General features: G+C 43.8%; 1 protein-coding gene across 8 annotated transcripts in view; it reads left to right on the top strand.

The window, feature by feature from the left end:
• The first annotated feature begins 3,396 nt into the window (after nt 1-3,396).
• The window catches only part of LOC124485067 (nck-associated protein 5-like), a 44,509-nt gene continuing 40,954 nt past the window's right edge, over nt 3,397-6,951 (top strand). For 4 of the 8 annotated variants that reach the window (XM_047046369.1, XM_047046366.1, XM_047046367.1 and 1 more), the window contains exon 1: nt 5,038-5,525. The gene's annotated coding sequence lies outside the window, so the exon portion shown is untranslated. Of the gene's footprint in view, nt 3,970-5,037; nt 5,526-6,951 lie in introns of those variants that run through there. The other 4 variants (XM_047046371.1, XM_047046372.1, XM_047046365.1 and 1 more) reach the window with 2 other exon arrangements.

Raw genomic sequence — 6,951 nt, 5'->3', positions numbered from 1 at the left:
ACACACAAATTCAATTCTCTAACTGGGTGAACCGTTGTGTTCACACAGTGGTGCAATTTATTCCTCTGACCACATTAAGCTGTTCTCAAACTCAACTCAGTCATGACCCCAAACTCCTTTTTACTGGAGAGGATTTCCATGTCACTTCAGTAAAGAAACAGGCTTAAACAGATCATCACTAATGGCAAAGATTACGCATTACGCAAAGATTACATGGTATTCAAACAACAAAAAATAATTCCCTCTTTATTTCCATTCTATCAGCAGCAGACTAATGAAAGGTACGATAAGAGGAGATAAGGTATGATCTCCTCTTTGGAGATGAAAGGGCCGAGTTTAAATGACTCATAGGACACGCAAACGTCCACACAGTGAGATTTTATGTAAAGATTTTTCCAGACATTTCCTGTTGGAGGGTAAATTGGTCAGTGTTTAGAGATTGCTTCTCTGTAATTTCCCATCAACATCCTTACACAGTCTGTAGTCTGTCACCATCTGAAAGTCCTCATCTAATTTTTGTTTCTCGGGATGCAGATGTCATCATATCTAGATAATGTGTGTTTTCATATTGGAAACCTTTAGGAGAAGATGGGTCCGTGCCCAATTATGTTTTAACTTGATATTCGAAGTATAACCCATCACATCTCTGCGGTTCATCATCACGAGACAGATGGCTGAAGCACACAAAACCTAAAGCCTACCTACTTAATTTCAGACAGCTGTTTTTTGTAATTTTTTTGTGTGTTTATTTTCTCTGCTCTCTGAGCTAAAACGGTCAACAGCACAGCATCGTGACACGACGTTGCCATGGCGCTTGACTCATTACGTCTCCGCATCTCATCCTGTTTTAATGAAAGCGTTTTGTTCGAGTCCTTTCCGTAACACAGGGGACTGTCTGGAGTGAACGCCGTCCTGCCCAGGTCTGACTCACAGGCTTAACCATTTGATGGCATGCCAGGGAATTTGGCCAGAGGACAACAAATGCAACTGGGACGAGATGATTCCACTCATTGGTTACATAAGGGCTGTATAATAACCGCATAAAGGAACACATATTGTAAGGATGACTCACTTAAGAGGCAATGCTGTTTGTTAGTTTAAACCGATGTATACGCAGGGGAGAGGAGGATGGCTGAGTGGGCCCGATAAGGAATTAGGCATGGTTTACTAGGTTTGGTTACTTAAAGGGAATATTGACCACACAGCCAAAAAGCACTCTCCCTTCCTGCCTCATCTCATTACAATCTGCAGCCCCTCTACAAGTTACTAGTCAGCATCACTCTCCTGGATGCCTTGTCCCCCAGCTCTCTTGAGCCAAAGGCATATTGGCAGCATCTATTCATTGTCCCAATCTTATTTCTTTCCATGCTACAAACCAAAAACACATCGTCTCACTAAACGCAATGCGACGTTATTTGTGTATTGTGTGATTGAATAGGTCCACCGAAATAGGATCCCATATCAGCATAATCCGTGCTAGTTAGTCTGGATTCTGCTTTTACCACAGCTTTCATGAAGTCATCTCCTGTTCTGGTTCTGGAGTGTTTGCTCCATCAGTCTGTGTGTGTGTGTGTGTGTGTGTGTGTGTGTGTGCTCTCCTGCCGTGAACACGGTCATCTCCTCTGGTCCTGCTGAAGCTCTCAGTCAGACAGATAAGGCACCCATGCAGCTTCATCACATCAGCTCTGCCCTCTCACTTCCCTCCACACATGCTCTCTCTCTTTCTCTCTCTCTATCTCTCCCTCTCTCTCCCTTTTGCTCTGTGTCCCTCACTTTCTCTCTCTTTTTTCCGTCTTTCTACCTCTCTCTCACAGTTTTTTTCTCTCACAATCTCTTTTTCTATCTATGTCTCTCTCCCTCCCTCTCTCTTTCTCTCTGTCTCTCCCTCTTTGTCTCTTGCTTTGCTCTATATAATTTTTTCGTCTCTTTTTGTCTTTCTTTCAAACAAACACATACACACACACAGACACACACACACACACACACATAGCCTGCCGGGCTGGGGAGCATCAGGGCCTAATCTAGGTCACGGCCCAGGGGTGTCCTGGTCCCAGTACTGACACACACCCACGCACACACACACACCCACGCACACACACACACACACACACACACTCGTACACACACACAGGGCACCTACAGTCCATATCATATGCACAGATATAAATCCATCGCATGTAACTCATATCATTTTCTTCAGCCAATCTGGCCATCCTTAAAGGAGGTGATATGGTTGGTGTCTTCAAGTATGTCCTCAATACTGTAGCTTTAGATTCCTGTCATTCCCCTTACTACATGTTACCATCTCTTCCTCCCTCTCTCCCTTTCTCTCCCCCTCATTTTCCCATCCACCTCTTCTCCCAGCATCCCTCCCTCTCAATTTACCTCAAGTGACCAGTCACAGCCGATAGCCAATCAGGAGTGCCATTATCTGAAATGTGTCACCAAGTCTCTCCTGAAAGGATTTATAGGAAGGGCCTTTTGTTTCTCCTGTGTTCTCTAGATTGGCTACGTTTTAGAAGAATTTAATTATCGTTCAGTGTCTTATTGTCTGCATTATTTCTTTTCACGCACACAAAACAAGATCTATTTTGTTGAGATGGAAGATCAAAAGAGGGTCTGATCTTCCCTTGAATAAACACGTTTTTTTTTCTGCGCCAGTGGCATATTTTAGGGATTTTTCACATCCAACAATAATAGAAGCGACACAGGATCCTTTTGATTTGACTATGGCTGACAGCGAATCATCTGAGAGGAGTCATGTGACATGGCACGGAAATAGCAGAGCTTATTTCTTTACATCAGTCTCTAAGCGTCTATAAATATCTTCTGAGATATTGCTCCCAGTGTCAAACGCGTAGATAAATGCGTCAGCACATCTTCTATTAAATCACAGTCCTTCACTGTGATGATGGAAAAATGCATTCTCTAGTAAGGTAAAATGTGTATCTTTAGCATACTTAGGCGCTTCATCAGAGCTACTTATCAGCACACTTTAAGTGACGTGTTCTTAATGTATATTTCTGCCGTGGGCTATTGAGGTCTATAGAGGTGATGGGAAGTCCTGTCAGATTGTTCCATGTGCCACCGTTATTTTTATTCCTCTCTCCTTTCGTGTTTCCTAATAATAACCCCACTGTCCTTTAATTACGCGTCACTTTAATTACGCTCACTCGTCTCTAACAGGAAATCTGATTGCCAAGTCGCTGTCTGATGCGCGCCACTTAAGTGATTGCTGATCTTACGATCTGCATTTAAAGTAGCTGGGGAATGTCGGTTCTCATCTTCGGTCTTTAAAATACAAGCTCCTCGTTCCGCGGGCGTACAGGAACGCAGTGTGCCACCTATGCAGTCAGCGGTCCCCCACCCCCCACCCTGAACACATGTTCAACATCCCCTGGGCATGGGCCAAGCACAACACCGAGGCACAGCTGAGAACAAGGGAGAGAGGGAGGGAGAGAGAGAGAGGGCACTGATGTGGAAGTATGAGTGAGCATCAGAGAGAAAGACAGAAATAGAGCGATAAAGCAGTGAATTACTGTGTTACAGTGCAGAGAGAGAGAGAGATAGTTGGTGGTGGTGGGGATGGTGCACACAGGCTTGGATGTTATAGGGACTGGAAATATCTCTAGTTATTTTGGGATGTATCACTACAAACCCCATGGATTAATTCTGGATTAATGGATGAATTAATTCTGATTCCCAAGGGAATTCTCCAGATCTGCAAGTGGATACTCTACTGCTGCTGAAGACCAAACCATGCCTTGTCCTGGTTCCTGATCCCTAGTGGGCCCGTGAGAGCAGTCCTTAGACTGGCTACGCTTCCGACAGCGATGGCTTCAGCTTTCAGTCCCGCAGAGGAGAAGTCCGTGTGTGTCAAGATCTGAGGAAAGTTCTGAGGTTAAAGAGCACTTCATCCATGTGTCAACTCTACTGGCATCACTCAGTCTCCTGGACGCGCTGACGAAGGTGAGATCACATGATGGCTGCTTTTACTAGTTCAACACTCTGAACACTGTGTGTAGGTGTAATTACTTATATTGATATACTGTAATATAGCAATTATCCTCTTTTCATTCAATTCATGTAGTATGCATGTTATGCCTCAGAGGATACATGGATAACATATTTAGTTTGTGTAACTGATGGCATGAGAATTGTCAAGATTGACAAGCAACATTTCAGACATATTGATGACTTTCAAACTGGGCTGGACACAGAGGAATATAGAAGCTGTGTAGGTTAACAGTAGATCTATGTTCTTTAGGTTAACAGTAGATCTATGCTGTTAAGGTTAACAGTGGATCAATGCTGTTAAGGTTAACAGTGAATTGATGGACTCACTATGTAGCTAGCAGTTTAACAGTTCATGATGTGTGACGGCAAGTTATGAAAGTGAGGATGTAATAAGCTTGGTGCCAGTTGTCAGTTTTACTTTTGTCTGGCTCTCCTCTCTTCCTCCTCTCCTCTCCGCTCCTCTCCTCTCCTCTCCTCTCCTCTCCTCTCCTCTCCTCTCCTCTCCTCTCCTCTCCTCTCCTCTCCTCTCCTCTCCTCTCCTCTCCTCTCCTCTCCTCTCCTCTCCTCTCCCCTCCCCTCCCCTCCCCTCCTCTCCTCTCCTCTCTTCTTCCTCTCTTCTCCTCTCTTCTTCCTCTCCTCTCCTCTCTCTCTTCCTGACTCGAACTGTGTTTTGTACCTTGTACACCTGCTCCTCCACATCTCCATTTGCCTGGTGAAGCTTCCTCATCCAGTCAGAAAACAGAACGCATGGTAGCAGCATGGCTAGCCCCGTCTCCATTACAGAGACCTCTCTAGAGGTGCAAACACATGGAACCGGGAGGCCACAGCACTACAGAGAGTCAGAGGTCATTTGATTTGGTATGAATACGATCACACGAGGAGAACGTGAGGGTGCTGCTGTTAAGGATATGACGTCATAGATTTACCTAGGATGGTTTACAGAATGGCGTCAAATGCAGTGGCAGTGGTTAGAACTGACAGTTTCAACATCCCCTGATGACGGTGTGTGGCTCAGGGTGGCGGTCTTGCCGCCTGATGGACAGTGTATGTGTTAATGTGTTAGGAATGTTCCTGCAAGCATTAGGACGGTTGTCCGTACGCTGACTATTTGGAATGACACGAATTCCATTAAGGAGTAGAGTGCCAATAAAGGTCTCAGCTTTGAAATCAAACTGCTTTGGCCATTTTCCAAACAAGACTTTTAAAGTTTCAATTATCCGGCTATTTGTGGTGACAGGATGTGATTTGCTGGAGAAGTATGTATCCAGGCCCGTGGGGCCTGTCCAAGGCCTTGTCCTTATTCATTCCATCAACACGGCCAAAGGCAGAGCTTCCCTAATTATACCAATTTGCCCCCCACCCAAAAGGAAGACGTTTAATCACTGTTTACTTTACCATGCAACATCTTTCTACTGACAAACACAAACCGCTCCTGTAGGGCTGTGCAGCAAAGATACAGTTTTACTTTAGTCCCTGTGCGTCCTGTTTGTCAACCTTATAAATGAAATGTAAGAAGGCAATTTCTATTACATTCTATTTTTGTATTAATATGAGATTGAAGCCTCTGTGATCGTATTCAGAAGGTCCTGTGTTTAGCTGATAGATCATGGGTCATCTGATGTTGATTTGTCATTTGAAATGGCTTTGTAATACCATTGACTTGTATCATGTTATAGGAGAATGAACAGTCTGGCTTGGTCGTTTAATTAAGTGCGGACCAAATCACAGCCCTGTAATGTGATCGTGTGACAGCCCTATTTAGGTCACTTGTGCTGAATCGCAGAGATTCACACTAAATTCAGCGAACCCACAAATTGATTACATATCCTCTCTTCTGTGAGGTCAAATTAACTTGCTGGAAGCAAAGCTTTTAACAGGACCCTCATGTACAGTGCCCTCCAAAAGTATTGGAACAGTGAGGCGAATTCCTTTATTTTTGCTGTAGACTGAAAACATTTGGGCTTGACATCAAATAATGAACGTGAGACCAGAGATCAACGTTTCAGCTTTTATTTCCAGGTATTTACATCAGGATCTGATGCACAACTAAGAAAATATCACATTTTGTTTGAATCCACCCATTTGTCATGTGAGCAAAAGTATTGGAACAGATATACTTAAAACATATTTAAGTGAATAAGACTTAATATTTAGTTGCAAATCCTTTGCTTTCAATAACTGCAGCAAGTCTGTGACCCATTGACGTCACCAAACTTTTGCATTCTTCCTTTTTGATGCTTTCCCAGGCTTTCACTGCAGCCTCTTTCAGTTGTTGTTTGTTTTGTGGGGTTCCTCCCTTCAGTCTCCTCTTAAGCAGGTAAAATGCATGCTCTATAGGGTTTAAGTCTGGAGATTGACTTGGCCAGTCTAATACCTTCCATTTCTTGCCCCTGATGAACTCCTTTGTTGTTTTGGCAGTGTGTTTTGGGTCGTTATCTTGCTGCATGATGAAGGCTCTGCCAATCAGTTTGGTTGCATCTTTCCTTAAATTGGCAGACAAAATGTTTCTGTAGACTTCCGAGGTCATTTTGCTGCTGCCATCATGTGTTACATCCTCAATGAAGATTAATGAGCCCGTCCCAGAAGAAGCCATGCAAGCCCAAGCCATGACATTACCTCCACCGTGTTTCACAGATGAGCTTGTGTGTTTGGGATCATGAGCAGTTCCTTTCTTTCTCCAAACTTTAGCCTTTCCATCACTTTGGTAAAAGTTAATCTTTGTCTCATCAGTCCATAAAACTTTGTCCCAGAATTTTTGAGGTTCATCTCTGTACTTTTTGGCAATTTCCAGCCTGGCCTTCCTATTCTTCTTGCTAATGAGTGGTTTGCATCTTCTGGTGTAGCCCTTGTACTTTTGTTCATGAAGTCTTCTGCGAACAGTAGATAGTGATACCTTCACTCCTGCCATCTGGAGGTTGTTGCTGATCTCACTAA

Source organism: Hypomesus transpacificus, chromosome 23, assembly GCF_021917145.1.
Source record: "Hypomesus transpacificus isolate Combined female chromosome 23, fHypTra1, whole genome shotgun sequence".
Lineage (NCBI taxonomy): Eukaryota > Metazoa > Chordata > Actinopteri > Osmeriformes > Osmeridae > Hypomesus > Hypomesus transpacificus.
This window is presented reverse-complemented; position numbering and strand designations above follow the sequence as displayed.